Source organism: Podarcis filfolensis (assembly GCF_964270895.1).
Source record: "Podarcis filfolensis genome assembly, chromosome: 2".
Classification (NCBI taxonomy): Eukaryota; Metazoa; Chordata; class Lepidosauria; order Squamata; family Lacertidae; genus Podarcis; species Podarcis filfolensis.
The window spans coordinates 104989117-105015307 of NC_139605.1; the positions used below are offsets into that span (position 1 = coordinate 104989117).

Here is a 26191-nt window from a genome sequence, read left to right on the forward strand (position 1 = left end):
CCTGGTGAGCTATCATCAAGCAGAGTAGACTACAGTGGGTTAGTCCAACAATGAGACTAATATAGTCTGATCACACAGTCCTAAACCAATGTTACAAGCATAATGGAGGCTGCATGCATCCACAAATAAAACAAGTAGAGCTTTTATGACTGTAGACTGAAGTCTTTGTCTCTCTGAGGAGGTACCTCCAGACTTGGGGGACTGAGTGTGAAAACCGTAGAGCCTGCAACTGTAAGACACACAGAACCGACACACAGTATTTTCCTAAAGGTTTGCAGAAGTGCAAAGAAACGGGGAAAAGGAAAGGTAGAGACCCCCCTGTTATGTACTGAGCTTGGATCCTAGAACAATAGGCAGGTAGGATCCTAGAATGCAACAATCTGATTGGCCTGCAGGAGCAGCCCAATCAGGACCCAGGAGGAAGTTAATCAGCCTATTAGGTCGGTAGGATCCTAGAATGCAACAACTGATTGGCCTGCAGGAGCAGCCCAATCAGGACCCAGGAGGAAGTTAATCAGCCTATTAGGTCGGTAGGATCCTAGAATGCAACAACTGATTGGCTTGCAGGAGTAGCCCATTCAGGCTCCAGGGGGGAAGCAGAGTCAGCCAATCACACGGGACCCATTGTGTAAATAATGTATATAAAGCATGAGGTTTGGGGGGAAATTCATTCACTGTTATGAGCTGAAATAAAGAGCATGAAATCACTACGTGTCTCCGAGTATATTTCACCCCCCCCCTCAAAACAACCTGACCCAACGAGGTTGAGACTGTTCACTGGGCACAGAATGCAAATTGTTGGGGAGTGGGGGTGGTGGAATGGAGTATCCTGGGAAAGGGGGTGGCTGGCTGAATAGAACCCTAAGCAAGAGGACTCCTCTACTTTGCCACATTTTTTGTTGCAGGTCCTACTTGTACAGGTGACTCCTAACTTACGTGGGGGTTATGTTCCCACAACACAAGTGGCTGGATTTATAGTACAGCTACCACTCCAGAATTCAATAGGGCATTATTGCCTGGATAGGATGTTGTAGTGAAGGGGAATCAACACACAGGTATCTTGTGTGCCTACAAATACATATTCACTCAAGAGGCATTTACACACATAGCCCAATTAGCGATTTCTCAAAACCCAGGGGACAGAGGTGAAGACTGGAGAACTCTAGGGTATGTTGACACACTTGAACACTCGTTAAAAGCACCTCCAAGTATCTTGCCAGAAGACAATAATGAGGACAGGGCTAATGCCAAGTCCCTGAAAATAAGAGAAAGTAATGAAATACTCCTGTTCTCCTAGGTGAAAAGAAAAGACAAAAGCACCTTACAACATTTTTATCAGGTTGCTGAAAATGGGATTGATATTCACTAAAATGGTGATACTTCAAGTGAAGAAAAGGAGAAAATAGTTTGCAAACTGGCTTGCTGATCTGCCATAAAGGCAAAGGTAAAGGTACCCCTGACCATTAGGTCCGGTCGCGGATGACTCTGGGGTTGCAGCACTCATCTCGCTCTATAGGCTGAGGGAGCTGGCGTTTGTCTGCAGACAGCTTCCAGGTCATGTGGCCAACATGACTAAGCCACTTCTGGCAAACCAGAGAAGCACACAGAAACGCCGTTTACCTGCCTGCTGGAGCGGTCCCTATTTATCTACTTGCACTTGACGTGCTTTCGAATTGCTAGGTGGGCAGAAGCTGGGACCGAACAACAAGAGCTCACCCCACCATGGGGATTCGAACTGCCGACCTTCTGATTGGCAAGCCCAAGGCTCAGTGGTTTAGCCCACAGCACCACCCACGTCCCTAGTGCTGATCTGCCATACTGAACCCTATTTTCCACCTGATCCTTTATGTTCCAATCCTTGATCTTACAAGAAAAAAAAACAAATAAAAACCTTCATACCTGGATATATATTTGGAAATAAGTCACCATGCACCTCTCTCAACCCAAGAGTCACATGCCAGTAGTGGTGGGCGGGGCCAGAGGCAAAAGTAGGCGGGGCAATGGATTCAACACTTATCACTGTACATTCTAGCTATGGAAAAGGCATCCACACACACAACAAACACTTGCTTCAGGCAAGCAAGAGGCGTTATCACCAGTAGCCTTGTTTCGCCATCCTAGGCTTCATCAGTAGAACAGGTTCTAGGTAATGCGAATAAATACAATATCGTAATCTCACACATTTTTACAGCAAAATTAATATAAAAAATCACAAACAATTGTACATACCTGTAAAGGGAATTGGGGTTGCTCGTGCGTAAGGGGGCTGCTGCTCTAGGCAACGTTGTCTGGCTAAACCTTTCCCTGGCTGGACAGCCCTTTCTCCGTGGCTGTGTCAGTCACTGGCAGAATCCGTCAGTGGGCGTTTCCTGAACTTCTTCCAACATAAAAGCTCTTTGATGCCAAGTCTCCGCCTAGCCTCCCTGCGCGGAAGTCTTCTGCGCAGAGTGGGCGTGGCCAGCGGAGGTCCTGGGCTCTCCCCGCTGGTCTCTGTGGAAGAGTCTTGGAGCCATCTCTCCGAAGTCCTTCCCTGCTCCCCTTTCTTCCTGGTGTCACGCCGATTTCCTTCCCCAAAGGAAGTGTTCTCTCTCTCCCTGCTGGTCCCTTCTCCTGCATCGTTGGGGAGCCTTACCTCCACTCTTGGCTCCGATGGCAGTTCCCTGACAATACCATATGTAACATTACAGTATAGTGGATTATTCGCATTACCTAGAGCCTGTTCTAATGATGAAGCTAGAATGGCGAAACAAGGCTAATATTCTGGAAATCCTTGTCTTAGATTCTGCGGAATTGTAACAACTCTTCATGTGGATTATTGGACTCTATGAACAGACAGGTGGAATAGATACTTATACAGTACATGTATGGACCTTATGCATTAACTGACTAGAGAATGAACTGATCCACTGGGTCTTCTGCTTTTTTTGTTGAACTTTATGAGACTTCCATTGAAATCTACAATTTGATACAATGAATATTATACCTTATTTATTCAAAAGTACCGCTGGTTACGTCTTGTGTATTGATCACATGCAGACACAAAACGCAATGAAGGGCACCAACCAGTCTGCTTCCCTGCCTAAAATTTCACCCCTGGTATATCTTCTTTGAATCGTAAACACAATAACTCACACTTAACATGCTTTAACACCTACGCCAAACCTGTTGGATTTTTCCTTCCAGAATGCGGCAGAAGTAACCTTAGTAACAGCCATGGAAAAAGCACCCTAAGTGCTGGAAAACAACCATCACCATGGCACAGAACAAATCTTACCTCTGTGGCAGAAATGTGATCCTAAAATACCCCTGATTTCAGGGAGATCAAGCCTCACCGGTACCAAGTTTGGGGTAGCATTTGCACTACAGCAAAGGAGGAAACAGTGGCAGAAGCGAGCTCATCCCTAGGGGAAGTGAAGGGAGGTACTGGATTGAGAGACAGACAGACAGAGGCAACCAGCAAAAGTAAGAAAGCTTGTAGGCCAGAAAAGGAGGCAACAGCAGAGCAAGGAAAGCTTAAAAAGAACACACACCAAGTTAGCCTAAGTTCCCAGGACTTGGGAACATTCATAGGTATCAACGGTCAACGAGAACTAATGCACAGAGGGGGATAGGATTTGGACAAGGAGTCAGTGTAATATACAGGGCAGGGGGAAAGAGATTTTCAGTATTTGCTGAATTCTAAAAATGTCTATGACATTTGCTCCAAGGTAGTGAGTTTGATGCTATACAAGATCTTGGCTCCAACCAGCATTGAGCTGAAGCACTTTGAGGAAGTGCATTTTTGAGAAGCCTCAAGGTTGAAGAAGTGGATACAGATTTACAACACATCAGCTTGTGGAAGGAACATAGCAGATGGAGAGCCTTGATCACTTGTTTTATCGCCAAGAGGACCAGACACTAAAAGGCAGAAAGGAAATGAAGCTTAGCTCTAAAAATCACAGCAATGACAGCGTGTTGTCATGGACAAAATATTGAGCTTATACCTGTGTTCAAGATGCTGCTTAGCCATAAAGTTACAGTTTTGCTTCTTCATGTGGCAAAAAGCATTTCCTGGTAACCGGGGAAGCGGTACATAGGAATGAGAAGGAGCCATTCCCCTTTCACAGTCTACGTCCCTAATCTAAACTGGGGCTGCCTGTGGCTAAACCTAGCCATTTTTGTTAAAAATGGGAGAGCACAGATCTCCTAGATGGTTTTAGATACCTCTTAGGTCCATAAATTACCATATAGCATATACTCAACACATAAAACAGTGACAATTTGTTGTTGACAAAGGACAGCTGGACATATAAAGGGCCCCATTACCTTCAGTAGCTTAGGGCCTCATCAAACCTAAATCCGGCCCTGCTGCCAACTATAACAGGTGCAATACCACCCGCCTTGCTTCGAACTTGTTATACACTTATATGTTCTAGCATGTATCCCATTGGGGGGTTCTAAAGTCATTAGCATACAGTGGTACCTCGGGTTAAGAACTTAATTTGTTCTGGAGGTCCGTTCTTAACCTGAAACTGTTCTTAACCTGAGGTACCACTTTAGCTAATGGGGCCTCCTCCTGCTGCTGCTGCTGCGCCGCTGCTGCATGATTTCTGTTCTCATCCTGAAGCAAAGTTCTTAACCCGAGGTACTATTTCTGGGTTAGCGGAGTCTGTAACCTGAAGCGTCTGTAACCCGAGGTACCACTGAAAGAAAAAGCAGATGGACAAGGGAACAGCATGCAAGCTCATGTCTTTATGTGCCCCTGGAACTACAGCAACATGCCTATTTTTAAAGTTAATACTTCATGGACTCTTTAGGCAGCTGAAGCAGCTCTCGCTCTCACTCATACTATAAACCCTCTGTTCACTTAATGAAAAAAACAGGGCACCTTTTCGGGGTGGCACATTTTCAAGGAAAAGAGGCCCTTGCAGATGCCAGTCAAGGCACCACATCTAACGGTACAACACTACACGATCATTCATACGACCAACAAATTTCATCATCTGTTTTTAAAACCAAGATAGTTGCCTTTAAGGAGATACAAATTATCTGGGATATTTTTCTGCCTCCGCACAAAGGATATTGCAGAAAGATGGGTTGCCAATGCTCAGAGGAGCCTTAAAATGTAACACAATTAACCCACTCGCAAGTTCCCAGGCAGGGAAACAATTAACATCTCATTTACAAGCTTCAAGTTCATGCTTGTAAAAGCCTCCGTTTTTTTGTCTTTCTTGTGACACCACAGATAAGTGTGAAAATCGACAAAAGCATGCTAGCAGGGAGGAGGGGACCCTCCAGGTTAAAAGGGAAGGAGTGTTAATTGAAACAAAACTGAAAATGAAAGAGAAGTTCTCTGCTAAATATAAATTAGGAGAACTCTGACTAACAGAGGCTCCAGCTTAAAAACCAAAAGAGACGGCGGGTGTTTCCAAAATGTGATAAGATAAAAGGTCATATGTTCAAAGAGGATGGTTTATTATAAGCAGAAGAAATAAGATAACTTGATGGCAAAACTGCCCACACTTCTGTCTTGATCTGCCACACTGTTCAGCCTAGAATATGCATTTCAGCATTAAAAGCTTTCTTAAAAAAACACATATCCTCTCTTGGGAAGTCTTGCTGTTTCCAAATTATTTGCTTAGTAATGATCCACACTCAATGTTTCCAATGCTTCATGATCAGGCGTGCAGGACAGGAGGAATTAGTTACCCCAACAACTTTTCACCGACATCTTTTTAACTCTTTGAGATAAAGAATATGCATCTGAAAGAGGCTTTAAAAATAAAGTTTAAGGCTGCGGTGCAGTAACCGGTCAGTCAAATTGATTGGCGCCGAACATAAAGAAAGTAGAAATCTGCCCAAAAACTTTCTCCGACCACAATGCAGTAAAGATGGTGGTGAGGCAAACAACAACTGGTTCCTTCAGATGGAGAATGAATGACACCTTATTCAGAGATGAGGAGATTTGCAAGAAGGCCCAAAAAACTTTGAAAGACTACTTTGAAATCAACTTAAGGTCTAAAGTAGAAAAGAGGATAGTATGGGACGCAAGCAAAGCCGTGATGAGAGGGTTTTTGATTCAGCAAAATACATTAAAGAAAAGAAAGCAAAACGAGAGGAAGGAGAGAATTTTGGAAAAGATAAAAGAAGGGGAAAAACAATTAAGATCGAAGCCAAAATCCCAAGAGATTTTAAGAGAAATTAAATTTCATCAAACACAATATATGGAACTGATGAATCAAGAATTAGAGTGGAAAATTAAACAAATGAGACAAAAGACTTTTGAATCTGCTGATAAATGTGGTAAGTTATTGGCTTGGCAAATAAAGAAGAGACAAAAACTCAACACGGTAACAAATATAGAGGTGGAAGGAAAGAATATAAGCAACCCAGTGGAAATTAGGAACTGTTTTCAGAACTACTTTAGACAACTCTACACACAAGGGCCGCAGAAAGAAATGGATATACAACAATTCCTCGAGAAAAATGGGCTGAAAAAGGTTTCGCAGGAAAGTAAAACAATTTTGAACCAGGAGATATCAGCACAAGAAATAGAAGATGCCATTCAAGGCATGACGCTGGGCAAATCCCCCGGGCCGGATGGACTGACTTCTAAATATTATAAAGTTTTGAAGGAAGGACTGATACAACCTTTGAAGGAAGTCTGTAATGAGATTATGGAGGGGAGAAGGGCACCTGATACGTGGAGTGAGGCCTATATCACACTTATACCAAAGACAGAGACTGAAAAGACTCAACTTAAAAACTACCGACCCATCTCGTTATTGAATGTGGATTATAAAATCTTTGCTGATATTTTAGCAAAGAGACTGAAAAGAGTTTTGATGGAGGAGATTCATGGGGACCAAGCGGGCTTTCTCCCGAAAAGGCATTTGTCGGACAATGTAAGGAATATAATTGACATTTTGGAAAAGTTGGAAATGAATATAAACACTAAGGCGGTTTTGATTTTTGTGGACGCCGAGAAAGCCTTTGATAACATTTCTTGGAGTTTTATGTTGAAGAACCTCCGGGGGATGGGGGTAGGCCAAGGGTTTGAGAATGGTATAGGTGCAATATACTCTGAACAGAAAGCAAAATTAATTGTAAATAATGTGGTTACAGAAGAGTTCAAGATTGAAAAAGGGACACGTCAGGGGTGCCCTATCTCCCCACTACTTTTTATATCGGTCCTGGAGGTTTTGCTTAATATGATTAGGAGGGACCAGTTGGTTAAAGGGATTCAGGTCGGAGCTAAACAATATAAATTGAGAGCATTTGCAGATGATTTAGTACTTACATTGCAAGAGCCAGAAGCTAGCACGAAAAGAGTTTTGGAAATAATTCAAGAGTTTGGTCAAATGGCAGGATTTAAATTGAATAAGTCAAAGACAAAGGTTTTGGAGAAAAACTTGACACAGTTAGAAAAAGAAAGGTTTCAGAATGAGACAAGGTTGACTGTGGTTAAAAAAGTGAAATATTTGGGTATAAATATGACAGCTAAAAATGTGAATCTGTTTAAAGATAATTATGAAAAAACTTGGAGAGAAGTGAAAAAAGATTTGGAGATTTGGTCTAATTTAAAGCTTTCCTTGTTAGGCCGAATTGCAGTTATAAAAATGAATGTATTGCCAAGAATGTTGTTTTTGTTCCAAGCATTGCAAATAATGGATAAAATGGATTGTTTCAAGAAGTGGCAAAAAGACATATCTAAATTTGTCTGGCAGGGCAAAAAGCCCAGAATTAAATTTAAGATATTAACGGACTCAAAGGAAAGAGGGGGGTTTGCCCTGCCAGACTTTAAATTGTACTATGAAGCGGCAGCTTTCTGCTGGCTGAAAGAATGGCTGCTTCTTGAAAACACAGACATTTTGGATCTGGAAGGTTTTAACAATATTTTTGGGTGGCATGCATATTTGTGGTATGACAAGGTTAAAGCACACAAAAGTTTTAAAAATCATATTGTCAGAAAAGCACTATTAAATGTCTGGGTTAGATATAAAGACTTGCTGGAAAATAAAACTCCAAGGTGGCTGTCGCCAATGGAAGCTAAGGCAGTTAAAAAGTTAAATATGGAGTCCAAGTGGCCAAGATACTGGGAAATTTTGGAAAAGGAAGGGGACAAACTGAGATTGCAGAGTTTTGAGAAATTAAAAGGGAAGGTGAGAGATTGGTTGCACTATCATCAAATAAATGAAGCGTTTAAACTGGACAGTAAAATTGGCTTCCAGGTGGAAAAATCAAAACTGGAGACAGAACTGTTAGAACCCAGTACTAAGAACTTGTCAAAAATGTACAATTTGCTGCTGAAATGGAATACACAAGATGAAACGGTTAAATCAGCCATGATTAAATGGGCTCAGGACATTGGTCATAATATTTTGTTTGCTGATTGGGAAAAGTTGTGGACCACCGGGATGAAATTTACGGCATGTAATGTCTTAAGAGAAAATATTATGAAAATGATATATAGGTGGTACATAACCCCAGTCAAGCTTGCAAAGATTTACCATTTGCCTGATAATAAATGTTGGAAATGTAAAGAAACTGAAGGTACATTTTTTCATCTTTGGTGGACTTGCCCGAAGATTAAGGCATTCTGGGAAATGATCTATAATGAACTTAAAAAGGTATTTAAATATACTTTCTCCAAGAAACCAGAGGCCTTTCTCTTGGGTATTGTCGGCCAAGGGGTGTTAAAGACGGATATAACTTTCTTTATGTATGCTACAACAGCAGCTAGAATACTCATTGCGAAGTACTGGAAGACGCAAGAGCTACCCACACTGGAAGAATGGCAGATGAAGGTGATAGACTACATGGGCCTGGCAGAAATGACGAGCAGAATCCGAAACCAGGGAAGAGAAGCAGCGCAAGAAGAATGGAAAAAATTCAAGGACTATTTAAAGAAATATTACAAAGTTAATGAAAGTTAGAATGATGTTGGACTGGAAAGTAAATGGTTACTATTAGCAATGGTTAAGACAAGGAGAATAAGGAAGATTAGTTTAAATATAAATTAAAATAAGGGAAGATTTGCTGAGTAATTGATAAGAATTTGGAATACAGAAAAGGGAGGCATGAGGAAGTCGGGGAAGAAAGGTACAAGAAATTAGGATATGAAATGGTACATTTTTTTTGTTTGTTTTGTTTTTGTCTTTGTATGTTTATGTATGTTATGTCTATATGGAAAAAATTCTTGAATAAATATATATATATATATATAAACAAATTGATTGGAAGCATTTTGAATGACAGCATTTTTTCAGGTCTATCCCATGTAAGAAGAATAGAGTGAGAACGTCCCGTGTGAAATGTCTGTTGAAACGAATGTGTATCTCATAGCAAAGCAAAAGAAACACACGTTCCCCTTTAGCACTATTCATGCACATATACAGTGGTACCTCGGGTTAAGCACTTAATTCGTTCCGGAGGTCCATTCTTAACTGAAACTTCTCTTAACCTGAAGCACCACTTTAGCTAATGGGGCCTCCTGCTGCTGCCACACCGCCAGAGCACAATTTCTGCTCTCATCCTGAAGCAAAGTTCTTAACCTGAAGCACTATTTCTGGGTTAGCGGAGTCTGTAACCTGAAGCGTATGTAACCCGAGGTACCACTGTATCCTATTAGTTAAACCTCACGCAATGAACCAACTCAGATTTTGCTACTTGGGTGTCATAGTGCAACATTATACACAAGCCTCTGTCCTGCACCCCCAGGAAAGGAGTGGTACCCAGACAAACTGCAAAGCAGGTAAAACCTTTGCTACCATCTTCCTGCTTTGCCTTACTCCTGCTCCCCTCTGAAGGGGAGAAGAGAGATGCTGGACCATCTCTGGAGGAGGATGGACCCACAAACTGATTATTTGCAACAGCTGGCCCTTGGGAGGTTGTAGACCAGGCTTCCTCAACCTTGGCCCTCCTGATGTTTTTAGACTACAATTCCCATCATCCCTGACCACTGGTCCTGCTAGCTACGGATCATGGGAGCTGAAGGCCAAAAACATCTGGAGGGCCGAGGTTGAGGAAGGCTGTTGTAGACTCTCCTTCCTTGGAGGCTTTTAAGCCATCTGTCATGGATGCTTTAGCTGAGATTCCTGCATCACAGGGGGTTGGACTAGATGACCCTCAGGGTCACTTCCAACTCTACAATTGTATGATACCAGACTTTTGGCTAGGGTAGGGAGGTTAAAAGTGGGAGGTGGAATAATTGCTTACCCCAGAGTGGCTGGGGAAGCCCAGGCAGATGGGCGGGGTATAAATAATAAATTATTATTATTATTATTATTATTATTATTATTATTATTATCTGCTAATTGGTGGGTGAGAGTACTCTTTGTGTAGTACAGTGGAACGTTGGTTCTCGAACAGCTTAGTTGATGAATAAATTGGCTCCCAAACGCCAAAAACCCAGAAATAAGTGTTCTGGTTTTTGAATGTTTTTTGGAAGCCGAATGTCTGACGAAGCTTCCACTTGAGTGCAGGAAGCTCCTGCAGCCAACCGGAAGCTGCGCCTTAGTTTTGGGAGTTGAATGGACTTCCAAAACGGATTAAGTTCGAGAACCCAGGTTCCACTGTATAGTTAATGTTGTTTTTTTATTGGCAGGTATATTGTGTTTTCCAGGGAGGCGGGTGGCGCTGTGGGTTAAACCACAGAGCCTAGGACTTGCTGATCAGAAGGTCGGTGGTTCGAATCCCCGCAACGGGGTGAGCTCCCGTTCCTCGGTCCCAGCTCCTGCCAACCTAGCAGTTTGAAAGCATGTCAAAGTGCAAGTAGATAAATAGGTACTGTTCCAGCAGGAAGGTAAATGGCATTTCCGTGCGCTGCTCTGGTTCGCCAGAAGCAGCTTAGTCATGCTGGCCACATGACCCGTAAGCTGTACGCTGGCTCCCTCGGCCAATAAAGCGAGATGAGTGCCGCAACCCCAGAGTCGGTCACGACTGGACCTAATGGTCAGGGGTCCCTTTGCCTTTTATGTTGTGTTTATTTTTTCATAAATGTTATATTAGATGATATATTGATACATTGTAGACCCCCCCCCATTTTCCTTCTGTTATGGCAGGCACGTCCAACTGGTTGGTCGTGATCTACCGGTCAATCGGGGGCATCCCTGGTCAATCCTGGTGGTTGATTGCATGATCCTTATTGTTCGCTTGGCTCCCCAAGAACTCTGGCTCCCCCAAAAAAGCTCAACAACCTTGGTCAATCCAAAGGGTAGATTACTGCCAGTTTTTTTAATAGTGGCAGTAGATCTTAGTCTCTTGGGAGTTGGACATGCCTGCCTTATGGTATTATGTGTATATTGCTGTAGATCACTTTGAAACCTTCAGGTAACATGCAACTTATAAATTTAATTACCGTATTTTTTGCTCTGTAAGACTCACTTTTTCCCTCCTAAAAAGTAAGGCGAAATGTGTGTGTGTCTTATGGAGCGAATGCAGGCTGCGCAGATATCACAGAAGCCAGAACAGCAAGAGGGATTGCTGCTTTCACTGCGCAGCGATCCCTCTTGCTGTTCTGGCTTCTGAGATTCAGAATATTTTTTTTCTTGTTTTCCTCCTCCAAAAACTAGGTGCGTCTTGTGGTCTGGTGCGTCTTATAGAGCGAAAAATACGGTAATTTGTAAAAGCTCAGTAGCAAGCTCCACAGAGTTCAATGGGGCTTTGCCTGTTGACTGTGGGGCTGCAGTCTTAGTTACTGTTGTGATTTTTTTTTAAGGGATGCCTTAAATTTGTCTTGCACTTACCAAACTCAAGGGAAGATGGACAAGGGAATTTCTGCAAATAGCTCTCACACTGGTAAACTTTAGCAGCCTGCCCTGCTGCACTTCTGCGAGACCAATTGCTAGAGGCTTCCCTTAATACCAGAGCAGAACCAGGCTATCCTTTTCAAAACAAAGGCTGTCATTTCCAAATTTAAAACAGCCAGACAGCTAAAGATGGCTCAATGTTTGGACAGAATACTGCTTAGATCATACTTAGCTCAGCAGTGACCCATGTCAAATTATGTAACTGAGTCAATATTCTATCGGGAGTCAGGACTGTGCATTGTTATTCAGAAAATGGGGGTGGGGAGTCAATTCCACCAGTTAATTTAGCTGCTAATTAGCCCGATGAATGAATGGGCAATTTAACATTATAACACATTTCTGTTGCTGTTAGAAAGAGCAATGCATTTTGTCCTCTGCTCTCAAACGAAAAAACATAAAGAAAACATTACGGCTAAACAAAGAAGATTATAGCTGGTCAGGAAACTGGAGCTCTCTTTGCGCCACAACAAACAGACAGAGCAAAGAAATAGATATCTTGAATAGTTCAGGGCAACAAACAGAAAGAAAACAGAAAGCACATGCAAAAGATTCGTGGTGCCAAGTTGTGAGCAACTTGAAACCATACAACTGGTTGGATTCGCTACAATTGATAGTGGTAACCCATGCAACTGCTCTGAAATCCAAGGCATGCTTTCCAGTGAGGCTACATCTTGTGACTTGTACTGTACGGTTAAGAACATATGGTGATCACACGCCAGGAAGTTGCAATGGGAGGAAACTTCACTGAGTATGTCTACTACTCGGCCCCTATAGAGACATAACGCTTAGCCATGGACTGTTTCCTTTAAGTGTGGCTAAAACATGTCACAGTAGCTAAGCCACAGCTAAAGATTGGCTGCAAAGAAGGCTATAAAACCATGGTTTGAAATGATTTGACCAAACCATGGTTGGCATTAACCATGGTTCAGGGTTTCTCTGTCTCCCCAGATTCTTTGGTTGCAATGTGAGAAGAAGGTAGTAGTACTGAGTGCTGCCTTCCTGGACACGACTTCTGGTGAGCAGGGTCACCGCAGCAAAAGTGCAACATGATTTGTGGCTCAGTGGCAGAGCAAATGCCTTGCTAGCAGAAGCTCCAAGGTTCAACCTTCAGCATCTCCAGGTAGGAGTTGTGGGAGACTGTGGTGTAGACAATACTGAGCTTGATGACAATGGGTCCGACTTGGGGGAAGGCAGTTCTCAAAGTTCCTATTGCACTGCAAATTGGGGGTCCTAACCAGAATTGAGGCTGCAATATACAAGGTGTGACCAGAAAGTTTGGTGAATGGTCACAGAAATAGGACAACAAGAAATATTCGAACATACAGGCCTTGTTGTTGTTTAGTCATTTAGTCGTGTCCAACTAGGGATTTAGTCGTGTCCAGTTAGCTAGGGATGATGGGAGTTGTAGTCCAACAACAGCCGGAGACCCAAGTTTGGCCATCACTACATTATGGGCAGAAGCTTACATCCCTGTTCATTTTTTGTTGTTGTTTAGTTGTTTAGTCGTGTCCGACTCTTCGTGACCCCATCGACCAGAGCACGCCAGGCACTCCTGTCTTCCACTGCCTCCCGCAGTTTGGTCAAACTCATGCTGGTAGCTTCGAGAACACTATCCAACCATCTCGTCCTCTGTCGTCCCCTTCTCCTTGTGCCCTCCATCTTTCCCAACATCAGGGTCTTTTCCAGGGAGTCTTCTCTTCTCAAATCTGTGTCCAGGGCAGCTGTTTACCAGCTCCATCTGGTACGTAGGCTGAGACCCTATCTGCCTGTGGACTGTCTCGCCAGAGTGGTGCATGCTCTGGTTATCTCCCGCTTGGACTACTGCAATGCACTCTACGTGGGGCTACCTTTGAAGGTGACTCGGAAACTACAACTAATCCAGAATGCGGCAGCTAGACTGGTGACTGGGGGCGGCCGCCGAGACCATATAACACCGGTCTTGAAAGACCTACATTGGCTCCCAGTACGTTTCCGAGCACAATTCAAAGTGTTGGTGCTGACCTTTAAAGCCCTAAACGGCCTCGGTCCAGTATACCTGAAGGAGCGTCTCCACCCCCATCATTCTGCCCGGACACTGAGGTCCAGCGCCGAGGGCCTTCTGGCGGTTCCCTCATTGCGAGAAGCAAAGCTACAGGGAACCAGGCAGAGGGCCTTCTCAGTAGTGGCGCCCGCCCTGTGGAACGCCCTTCCAGCAGATGTCAAAGCGATAAACAACTACCTGACATTCAGAAGACATCTTAAGGCAGCCCTGTTCAGGGAAGTTTTTAACGTGTGATATTTTATTGTATTTTTGGTTTTTATGGAAGCCGCCCAGAGTGGCTGGGGAGGCCCAGCCAGATGGGCGGGGTATAAATAATAAATTATTATTATTATTATTATTATTATTATTATTATTATTATGAGGTGGCCAAAGTATTGGAGCCTCAGCTTCAGGATCTGTCCTTCCAGTGAGCACTCAGGGCTGATTTCCTTCAGAATGGAGAGGTTTGATCTTCTTGCAGTCCATGGGACTCTCAAGAGTCCCCTCCAGCACCATAATTCAAAGGCATCAATTCTTCGGCAATCAGCCTTCTTTATGGTCCAGCTCTCACTTCCATACATCACTACTGGGGAAACCTACAGGCCTTCAAAGTAGGCCCCCTCTGATACAATGCACCGTTGACAACATCCGTAGAACTGTTGGAAACTTCTGGAGAAGTCCTCTTTTCGTACTGCTTTCAGTTCCCTCGTCACAGCAACTTGGACGTGTGAACTGTTGGGAAATCTGTGCCCTTTCAGTGCAGATTTGAGTTTTGAAAAAAGAAAGAAATCTGGTGGGGCCAGATCGGGAGAATAATGGAGGGTGGGACAACTCAGTAACAATTTCACGCGGAATATGCAATTCTTCCGCCATCATTCGGATGGTCAAACACCAATCCCACATCAGTAACTCATGAACTCTGTCAACATTTGCCGCCGTTCTGCCCGTCGACGGTCTGCCAGACTGAGGGTTATCTTTGATGGTTTGCCACCCTTCACGGAAATGCTTGAACCACTTATACGCTGTCTTTTGAGTTACAGCTTCATCTCTGTATACAATTGTGAGCATATCGTGTGTTTCTGATGCAGATTGGATGTTCAAATATTTCTCGCTGTCCAATTTCTGTGACCATTCACTGAACATTCCGGTCACACATTGTACTATTCACATTTACCTGTGAATAAGTCTCACTGAACTCAGTTGGGCTTTCTTCTGAGTAGACATGCCTAGGGTTGCACTGCAAGGCAACAAACCACGGTTAAAACTAGCCATAGGTAAGTATTCTGTCTGCACCAAATATGCATAATTATTGGAGCGAACAACAGGGCAAGAACTCTACATAGAATTCACCACAAGATTCTCTCTGTTCAAAAGTGGGATACAATGTTTTAAGATTTGTTTGGGAATTTTTGTTACTTTGCACAAGCTTGTTCTAGCACTACAGTCATACCTCGGGTTGAAGTAGATTCAGGTTAAGTATTTTTGGGTTGCGCTCCACGGCGACCCGGCAGCAACGGAGCGTGTTACTTCCGGGTTTCGCCACTCGCGCATGCACAGATGCTCAAAATAACGTCACACGCATGTGCGGAAGCAGCGAAACGTGACATGGACAGATGCGCAGTTGCGTGTTACGTTCTACTCAGGATGCGAACGGGGCTCCGGAACGGATCCAGTTCGCATCCAGAGGTCCCACAGTATTTTGGACTTTCTTGAAAGATGTATCCACTATGATACTTCTCTCAGGTCTCTCATAGCTCTAGTAACTGTGAATGTTGAATCAAGGGTCAGCATTGGTGTAACACCAGCAGTTAAATTATAAGTGACCACGGAAGACAACTGCAGTGAAGTGGAGAGTCAGATTTAAAGAGAGCCAACCCTTCTCCATCTTATCTCTCTGTGGTCTCTGCTGCTCAAACTCTTTTCTCCAAGCCTAGATCCAATGCCAGAAATCAGCACAGCTGGGTTAGAAGACCCTGGAAGCAAGTGCAGTCAAAGGTTTTGGTTCCCTTCAACCTGTGCCTCTTTTGGATATGAAGAATCAGATCCCACTATACATGATTTGGGCATGTATGTTTACAAACATAGGTTGCCACCCTCACGTCTAATTTGATCTGTCATGACTGTAAGAACAGATATACAGGAAAGATCACATAAGGGGAGAGACTGAAGCAGTCAGAGAAATATCCGCAATTCAACTGACCTCCCAGATCTGACCTCAGGTTAATAATTAGCTGAACTAGCCAGCTGACTAAGGAACAAGCAACATCTACTGGATTTATGCCATGAATTTTCAAACTCACTGAAGCAACCAAGCATGGACTACATAGAGCCTATTAGAATATGGCTACCCACCTCTCAGGAGAGACAGAACATATCCCTTCTTTCTTGTAGACATTGGTTATGAGCCAGCCTTCCGGCTTCAATTCTAAGGGCGGGTTCTTGCTTTGAAAGCTCTTTATGACTTGGGACCAACATGCTTCAGAGAAAGCCAGCTCCCATACGAGCCCAGTTGTGGGCAATGTTCTCCACAGCAAGCCTCCTCCAGGTGTCCATGCTATAGCAGAGAAAGACATCTACAGTCATACCTTGGTTCTTGAACAGAATGTGTTCTGGGAGTCCATTCGACTTCCTGAACTGTTCAAAAACCAAGACGCGGCTTCCGATTGGCTGAAGGATGCTCCTGCAGCCAATCGGAAGCCACACCGGATGTTTGGCTTCCGAAAATCGTTCAAAAACCGGAACACTCACTTTTGGGTTTCAATCGTTTGGGAGCCAAGGCGTTTGAGATCCAAGGTACAACTGCATAGTGGAGAACAGGTCGTTGACCATAGCTGTTCCAGAGGCTCAGAGCTGTTCTGGCCTTAAAGCTTTGCAGAGAGAATGAAAGCTATAACTGCAAAGTGAACATTGTGGCTGAATGCTGCTGCTATGATTTAGATTTTTTAAAAAAAGCTCCATGAATTATTTCTGTTGTTTTATTTTGGCCAGAAGACACCTGTGCAGGGCATAGTTTAAACAAACAAAGAGGGTCAAAATACAGCATACTGGAGAAACATGGTAAAGAACCTCAGGTCCATTCTGCATCTTCGCTCTATGAAACCCACCTGCCAGAAATGTATTCTGCTCCTAATCTGGTCCCTGTGCCATTTGTATGATCCATGTTTGACAAGCATGGATGATGTAGTTTAAAGGGTCTAAAGGTAAAGGACCCCAGACAGTTAAGTCCAGTCAAAGGCAACTGTGGGGTTGCGGAGCTCATCTCATTTTCAAGCCAAGGGAGCCAGCGTTAGTCCACAGACAGCCTTCCGGGTCATGTGGCCAGCATGACTAAACCGCTTCTGGCACAACAGAACACTGTGACGGAAACAGAGCACATGAAAACACCGTTCACCTTCCTGCCACAGTGGTACCTATTTATCTACTTGCACTGGTGTGCTTTCAAACTGCTAGGTTGGCAGGAGCTGAGACAGAGCAACGGGAGCTCACCCCACTGCAGGGATTCAAACTGCCAACAAAACATCATCACAGTCTCTACCCAACCCACCAGGAAAGGCAAAAGCAGTTCAACACATACAAGGAGGTATGTCCCACCCTCCAGTAATCATTTATTCCTTGTTGCTCTGATTGCATCTTAGCTATGGATGGGAAGAATTGAGCACTGTATTGGCATGTAAAAAGCCTGTGGAGATGGGAATTGAAAGTATTTTCATGCCCATGTTGGAGGCAGCTTCCTTGAACATAGCCTAGTGGGCAAGTTTAAGTGAGTTGCCCAAGGCACATGTCTATAAAACAGGAAACACATGTAGAAGTAAAATAGATCTGGGTGGTTAAAACCAGCCTTCCCTAAACTTGGTGCCCTCCTGATGTTTTAGACTATAACATGCATCAGCCACAGGTTCTGGGACGGCTGGTAAAGCAATAAAGCTATGGCATGTGTCCAGTGCTCTTTTTCTGGGGGGACGCATACCCCTACATCTGTCACCCCATTGATCGCCAGGGTTGATTCGGCTGATCTGGCTGGCTAGGCGGGTGTCCCCTTCCTCCCTCACCGCTCCATGTGCGTCCCTCCCGAAGCTGCGCGCTCGGTGGAAGAGGACGACCATCCCAGATAGAAGGAGTGTACCGTTCTTCGGTCAAGGGTATACGATAGCTGCGCTCCCCTGCTAGAACCTCCAAACAAGCGCAAATATTTGCACTTTTGTCTGTTTAGTGTATTTAATTTCCCCGATTTGATTTTCCCCGAATGGTGATTTTCTTGAATCAAAATGAGAGTACCCCTAAACATTTTTTTTGGGGGGGGAAGGCACTGCATATGTCACTAGAGAAGGTAAAAACTCACTGCGGTCATGGTGAGCCAATCTGATCCGGCAGATTGTGAGCGACAGTTATTATTTCTAGATCCCAAATATGAGCAACAGTGGTACAAGCAAGCAAAAACCCCAAACCAAAACAAATCATGCCTCTTGAGCCTCCCTAAGGGAATGTACTGCAATTCCACTTTGAACAATAGGCCCAGGTTTTTTGCAAAAAGAAGGAAAAGAGCAGAAACATAACACTCTCGCAGCCTCTCGCGAAATGTGATATTTCCACTAAAAAAAGAGAGAGGAGGACGGGGGAACAAAAGCGTCTCATTTCAACACTCAATCTGAGATGTGTTTCATTTGAATTACAAGTGCAACAGGAAGCTGAACCACAGACATGGGTTAACGTCTAACAACTGCCAGAAAGTTCCCAAGGTATCTGAGCAGCAACAGATAAACTTTCGTTCACCAACACCATGGATTCTTCAACCCTCTTCGTTTTGGGGAATCCATCTCCTATTGAGTTGCATGCAAGGGATCCCTGCACAACACAGAGGATTCTGGGACCAGAGGAGCAACCTGGCTGCCGATACAAATGCTGGTCACCTCTGATGGGCTTGATCAATTAGATTTATGTCCGGCTTGTTGACTAGTGACTTACAACATACACAAAATGCAATAGATAAAGGAACAACACACTCTAAAGGAAAACAACCATATGAGTCAGCATCAGATTTTCCTTGCAACAGGGCAGTTAGTAGTAATGGAAGGTCTTTGGGGTTGTTTTTTGGGTAGGGGTTAGTAAGAGGCAAGTTGGTGCACACTTCTGCCTGCTGGTGGCTGGTTGTCCTGTGATGGGCAGGGGACAGTCCTGCTCAGCTTTCCCCAAACCTGGTGCCTTCCAAGTTTTGGTGGACTATAATTCACCTTATCGCAGACCATTGATCATGCTGGCAGGCGCTATGGGGAACTGTAGTCTAACAACACCTGGAAGGCACCAGGTTGTGTTAGCTGAAGCAAGTAAAGGTAAAGGTAAAGGGACCCCTGACCATTAGGTCCAGCCGCGGACTCTGGGGTTGCGGCGCTCATCTCGCTTTATTGGCCGAGGGAGCTGGCGTACAGCTTCCGGGTCATGTGGCCAGCATGACAAAGCCGCTTCTGGCGAACCAGAGCAGCGCACGGAAACGCCGTTTACCTTCCCGCTGGAGCGGTACCTATTTATCTACTTGCACTTTGACGTGCTTTCGAACTGCTAGGTTGGCAGGAGCAGGGACCGAGCAACGGGAGCTCACCCCGTCCCTGGGATTCGAACCGCCGACCTTCTGATCGGCAAGTCCTAGGCTCTGTGGTTTAACCCACAGCGGTGTTAAACTTCACCTCTCCCCCTTGCTCTCATCATCACCCATGGGCAGTGTTAGAAACTTGGATATATAAGCTAATCGCCAAATACCGCCTTAAACCTTTGTTACCGTTGCCGCCACATAATGTCTAGAAGCCATTTCCTCCCAATGAAGTTCATTTCCATTTCTACGCCACTTTATATTTTAAAGGAAAAAAATCTCAAAGCGGTTGACAACACATTAAAACAGGCCCAGCAAAGGAAGGGTGGATACAAAAACATATGGAATAGGCAGAAATGGCGAAACTTACCAGACTGGTTGCTCCAGTCACAAAATGTGCCTGGCTAATTTTGGACACTGCCCATGGGGAATATAGTTTTAATTCCTTGGGGCATACCCAGTGGCAGGACACTAGACAGGAAGATCAAGATTGGTTGAATGTTGGTTTCTTCAAAGAAGCATGTCTGCCATCACTTATCTTCCCACTGGGGAATCCCAACCTCTCAAGGAATCCAGGGGGTACCCTCAAGTGCAATTAAAAAACCTATTCCAAACTAGTCTACCCCACGTACGCCATGCCAACATTGTTTTAAGACAGCAATGTCCACTGGCTGTACCTGTGGATTATACAGAAGGAGAGCTAAAGGCATCTAACACTTTTTTGTGCTGGGACAGTTTAGCGAACAACAGAGATGCACTGAACATGGCCAGCAGGCAGTTGCAGCCACTAGCTCAACTCAGTATAGCAGCTTCTTATAACTTTATTTTTTTTTGCAAATATTTATAAACCACCACATCCTTAAAAAAATGTAAAGGCATAATATATCAGAAAATTATAAAACAAATGGCCAACAATGAATCAAACTTTCCATTTTTAGGAGCAGTCACGAAAAAGTGCTCAACCACAAGTTGGCCAGACTTTTCTCATTCTCTCCGCTACTAGCAAAAGAAATAACCCCTTCTAAGTGGAAGCATATAGAATTGCTGAGAAACTCTGCCTTCTCAAGAATACCCATATGGCGGCAACTGCAAAACACAGACCTGGCCAGATCAGCCAAATGGCAAACTTGACATTAAAATATTGCGGTCCTCAGCTTGTGGAAACAGATGTTTTGGGAATAAGCGCAGCAAATACAATTTCACACCTTGCTTGTTTGTGCAGTGTACTACAATCTCACGTAGCTGTCCTGAGGTTGCCATCCACTTTCATGCATAGTTTGCACATTTCGGGAGTCAAAAGATTTCTCTGCTCAAAGGAGCCATGGCAAACCACTCCCATCATGATATGAAGATGCAGATCCACCATAAAAAGCCACTGGAATACATTGGGCTACCATGTTGATTTCGGCAACCCAGATTCACAGGGAAATCCCTAGTGATGATGGTCTCTGTCTATCTCAGAGCTGCTGTGACAAGCAAATGAGTCAGGAATTTATGGAGGGTTTTTTTTTTTGTATTGCAACAGAAATGATTTACCGTGATGTAGAAGAAACTACTGGGGTCTCTCTGGCAACTATCCAGATTGCCACTAAACATGCAAACAAGAAGTCTTTCATTTTTCATTGGGAAAGACTTAATCAACAAAACACTCCTTGGGAACGCATTGCAGGATGCCCAGCACAAATGTAACCACTGGCAGCAACAAAACATAACACCCTGAACTCAACTACCTGCCCACAGATCATAGAATCGTTGAGCTGGAAGGGACCACAAGGGTCATCTAGTCCAACCCGCAGCAATGCAGAAGTCTTTTGCCCAAGGTGCGGCTCAAACCCGCAACCCTGAGTCTCATGCTCCACCAACTGAGCTATCTAGCCACACTGCATGGTAACCAGATGTTGCCTGGACTCCCAACTCCCATCAACCCCGGACAGAATGGTGGACGGGCAGGGATGATGGGATTTGTAGTCCCAGCAACCTCCGGAGGGCACCACGTTGCTTGTAGCCTCATCTATGCTTTTCGGTGCGGCACACCGATTCAAAACTGGGCAGTAAGACGCTTGCGTAATCAAAGGCGCATCTGATTTTTCATTTCCCGATTCCCTGCGTCAGAATCGGTCCCCAAGACAAAATCTTACAGAGAGCACTGACACTGGATCCAGGCTTGCGGCTCTCACAAGCCCGACATTCATGGAGGGGGGTGGGGGAGGGAAGAGAGAGACAAGAGAACATAATGCACCAAGCTGGCTAGGCTGATGCGCCGGGGACGCCTCGATCCTGCCTCTGGTCCTTTCCCAGGGAATCCGGCGGAGCAGCAGCAGCCCCGCGCACCGCAACGCGCAACCTGGAAAGGTCATGGATCCGGCGCCCTCCAGCGCCCACCCACGCCGCCTCCCGACTGCCCTTCCTCCGAGGAGCGAGCCAGCCAGCCAGCCAGCCTTGCCCGCTCTCCCCGGACCTAAAAATAAAAACAACGTGAAATCTGCGGGAATTATATGGATAATCTACTTGCCTGCTTGCTGCAGTGGACGGGCTCCCACCCCGCGCTAGAGTGCAAAAAAAAGAAGAAGGAAAAAAAGAAGTAGCCGTTGCCAGACCTAACAAAGAAAGAGAGATCTCTCTCTCTCTCTCCTGCTAGAATTTTGCTTTGATGGTATCTCGAGGTTCCCGGGGAGGAACGAGGGTTGAGGAAGGAGAGAGGAGGGGGGCGGGCAAGGAAGCGATTCCGCCGATCGCCCACTCCTCCCTTCCGAAGGAGAAGAAAATGGGGTTGCGCGGGGGGGGGGGGAGGAGGGGTGACATTAGGAAGAAGCAGATTGCTTAAAGCCTACTGATTCCCCAAGCAGTGGCCAACCGGACTGGAGACGCACCCCAGGCTTCATAAGGGGGTTCCCCCTTGCAAAGAACGCAGAGCCCTCCCCCCGCAATTGTTAGACCCCCCAAAAAAAACTTTGCAAGGAAAGACACCCCCCCAAGTCCCCGCTCCTTTCTTTCCGTCCAGCGTCTCTTTGCAGCAGCATCCAATTCATTTCCTTCCTTCCCCCTCCATCCTTTCCCCGTACCTGGCTCAGCGGCGGATCCAGGCGATGCCTGCGCTCCCCCCAGCCGCCGGGAAGAGGAAGGAGCCCGTCGGCCGTAGCTGGGCGAGAGAGCAAGACCGGCCTCTCTCCTGCTCCTCCTCCTTCGCCGCTCGCTCACCCCGCGCTCAGGAGCCAGCCAAACCCTCCGCCTCCCACCTTGGGCAACAGTTGGCAGTTAGCGCGGAAGCCACGCCTCCACACACCCCCCTCCCGCAGGCTGTTGCTAAGCGCCCCGGCCCTCTCATTGTATCCTTTCGGCGGCATCAAAACGGGGCGAGGGCGCGAAGATTCCAAAAGGGAAAGTGGGCGGCGCCAAGAGTTTTTAGAGGTTGTTGTTGTTGTTTAGTCGATTAGTCGTATCGGACTCTTAGTGACCCCATGGACCAGAGCACGCCAGGCACTCCTGTCCTCCACCGCCTCCCGCAGTTTGGTCAAACTCATGCTGGTAGCTTCGAGAACACCATCCAACCATCTCATCCTCTGTCGTCCCCTTCTCCTTGTGCCCTCCATCTTTCCCAACATCAGGGTCTTTTCCAGGGAGTCTTCTCTTCTCATGAGCTGGCCAAAGCATTGGAGCCTCAGCTTCAGGCTCTGTCCTTCCAGTGAGCACTCAGGGCTGATTTCCTGAAGAATGGAGAGGTTTGATCTTCTTGCAGTCCATGGGACTCTCAAGAGTCGCCTCCAGCATCAATTCTTCAGCGTTCAGCCTTCTTTATGGTCCAGCTCTCGCTTCCATACATCACTACTGGGAAAACCATAGCTTTAACTATACCGACCTTTTAGAGGTAGCCGCTAGCAAAGCTTCCCTCAGGTGTCTGTGGCATGCAAGCAATGGGGATGATGCGGGGTGGGTGGGGGCTGTGGTTGGGAATGCGTGGCTCGCTGCAAAGAGCAAGAAACTACGCCCGTCGCGGAAACTTGAGTTTCGTTGGGGGTGAAGTTCCCGCATTCGAGCATACGAGCCCAGCTGGCCTCAGTGGAACATGCTTCTGAGCAAATGGGCTTGGGTCGTGCTTGTTACCAATCCTTTCAGTTTGTGTTGCAGGTACACACACGCAGAGAGAGAGAGAGAGAGAGCGCGCTAGGAGTTTGCAACACTTAAGGGATTGCCTTCACCCAGCTGTTCTTAACGTCAGAAACCATCTGGCCCATAGCTGTCAACTTTTTCCTTTTTTCAAAGGGAAATTCCCTTATTCCGAATAGGATTCCTCGCGAGAAAAGGGAAAAGTTGACAGCTATGATATGGGCTGGGTGCCAACTTGGAATAAAAGTCGCACCCCTGCATAACTGTGCACATGACATGGTGCACACGCACCGTTTGAATGGCAGTGCCCATCAACTTTGGAAGCCCTGCCCCCCTCAAATATTTTATTGGGGGGAGGGGAGGGAGAAAGACCCCTTGGTGCTTTGAGCCCACCCAGGGGTGGCTTGGGGCAAGATTCCTGCATTGCTGGGGGTTGGACTAGATGACCCTCAGGATCCCTTCCAACACTACAATTCATATATGTGTGCGCGCGCTTGTATGTTTGTTGTGAACCTGAGAGTCTGCATGCAGAAGCTAGCTCCTAGGTGCAACACCCAGCATTTTGAAGTGGGACCGGGAAAGCTCTCAATTCCTCAGCAGCTGCCAATCAGTGTAGAGAGTGTTGAAATAGATGGACCAATGGTCTGATTTGGTATAAAGCTGTCCCCATCTCCCCACCCCAAATGCCATCCTGTACAGTGGTACCTCGGCTTAAGAACTTAATTTGTTCTGGAGGTCCGTTCTTAACCTGAAACTGTTCTTAACCTGAGGTACCGCTTTAGTTAATGGGGCCTCCTGATGCTGCCACTGCACAATTTCTGTTCTCATCCTGAAGCAAAGTTCTTAACCCGAGGTACTATTTCTGGGTTAGCAGAGTCTGTAACCTGAAGCGTCTGTAACCTGAAGCGTCTGTAACCCGAGGTACCACTGTACTGGAAAGAGTAAGATTAAAACAAAAATAAAATGCTTCGTGAGACAGGTAAATCAATATTCTATTTCTCCTATTGCTACAATATTCTCTGCAGGATACAGGGAAAAGTACATAACACGCCCCCCCCCCCCCCCCCGGGAGAAGTATTTAGTATGAATCAGCAGATAGCATAATTAAAGTTACTTAAGGATATGAAGGAAGAAATTCCAGCTGTGATTCCATGCACACTTACTTTAAAAGAAGTGCCTCCCCCCTAAAAAAAAATCCCCGATGCCGCTTTTTCCAGTGACACATTTAGGACGGATGGACTTTGAAGTCCAGATACGTTGCCCGTCTATAGATGAATGTAGTGGAATGCAACCCTAGGCAGAGAAAACAATCCAATAAGCTCCTGTACTGCAATAAGGAATCCAGATTCTGCATGCAGAGCGCTATGGCCATGTAAGCAGTGATCATGCTCATTTTCCTATGCAGGCATATTAGTAAGACTTCCAACTTCCTTTTGAAGGTCCCCCTTTCTGGTGTCTGGAACAGTGGACTAGTAAGACACCATATTAAAAAAGGAGGTTTGTACAGATATATCATGCTATGTGCAGCAGTCTCTGTGTATTTTCTCAACGCAGATGTAACATTCCCTGCTGCCAAGGTTAGAAACTGAATTTTCGGGTTTCCACCTGAAAACAACTCCACCATGGCTTTTCATGGATAGGCGTTCTCCACTCTCTAAGGCAGAGCTCCCCAAACTTTTCATGTTGGCGACATACGTTTTGGATGTGCATCATTTCGCGATGCAGTAATTCAGTTTTACTAGCAAATCGGAGGTTAAAATAACCCCTTTCCAGCCCCCCGGGAAGCATGGATAAAGTTTGTGTGACACACCTATACACTGCAGGCGACACACTAATGTGTCGTGACACACAGTTTGGAAAGCTCTGCTCTAAGGAACTGCATCCTAGTTGCCGTTTCCATCTCAACTTTGGCCTCTGCATTACCCACCCCTCTAGGGAATGAGCCCCATCTGCATTCTCGATCCTGCAATAAGGCAGGAAAACCTGCACTGACTTCTCTTATTGATGATGGTGGTTAGCATTTTTCAATAAAAAATGAAATAGTATGCCAAAGCAATAACATAACTAGAAACTGTTTCTCATTCATGTTTCATGGCTACTGACATCCCCCTTCTCCCTCCCTCCACCAGTCCACACACAGAAATTCAGATACATCAAGTGTGCATGAAACAGGCATAACCATCAGGAATTTTTGCCAAGAATGAATTGCTGGGAGCCTTGAAAATTATGGATGTTCAGTGAAAAGCATGCCAAAGAATCTCGGATCTTTTGCTCTTGTATAAATCTTAACTGATGGGTCATTTTTTTCTATTACTGCTCCAAAGAGATTGGTATCATTGACCATGAATAAGATCTTGGGATGATTGCCAGGAGTGAGCTATAGTCAGTCTTGCTGCTAAAGTCATGCATATACAGTCGTACCTTGGAAATCAAATGGAATCTGTTCCGGAAGTCTGTTCAACTTCCAAAATGTTCGGAAACCAAAGCGCAGCTTCTGATTGGCTGCAGGAAGCTCCTGCAGCCAATCGGAAGCCACCGAATCCCTGCCGGACATTCAGCTTCCAAAAGAACGTTCAAAAACTGAAACAATCATATCCAGGTTTTGATCGTTCGGGAGCCGATTTGTTCAGGAGCCAAGGCGTTCAATATCCAAGGTACGACTGTACACAGTTCCTTTAACTGAATGTTTGAATTTCC

At 45.3% G+C, this 26191-nt stretch overlaps 1 protein-coding gene and 1 long non-coding RNA gene across 6 annotated transcripts in view; one reads left to right on the forward strand and one right to left on the reverse strand.

Moving 5' to 3' along the window:
• LOC310755762 overlaps positions 1 to 26191 on the forward strand; it is a 1619227-nt gene that overhangs the window by 1281971 nt on the left and 311065 nt on the right. The window lies entirely within an intron of this gene.
• Positions 1 to 26191, reverse strand: part of RAB11FIP4 (RAB11 family interacting protein 4) — a 201895-nt gene that overhangs the window by 34080 nt on the left and 141624 nt on the right. The window contains exon 1 of one of the 5 annotated variants that reach the window (XM_083598727.1): positions 22453 to 22647. The exons of 3 other annotated variants lie outside the window; for them this stretch is intronic. The gene's annotated coding sequence lies outside the window, so the exon portion shown is untranslated. Of the gene's footprint in view, positions 1 to 22452; positions 22648 to 26191 lie in introns of those variants that run through there. One more of the 5 variants, XM_083598728.1, reaches the window with a different exon arrangement.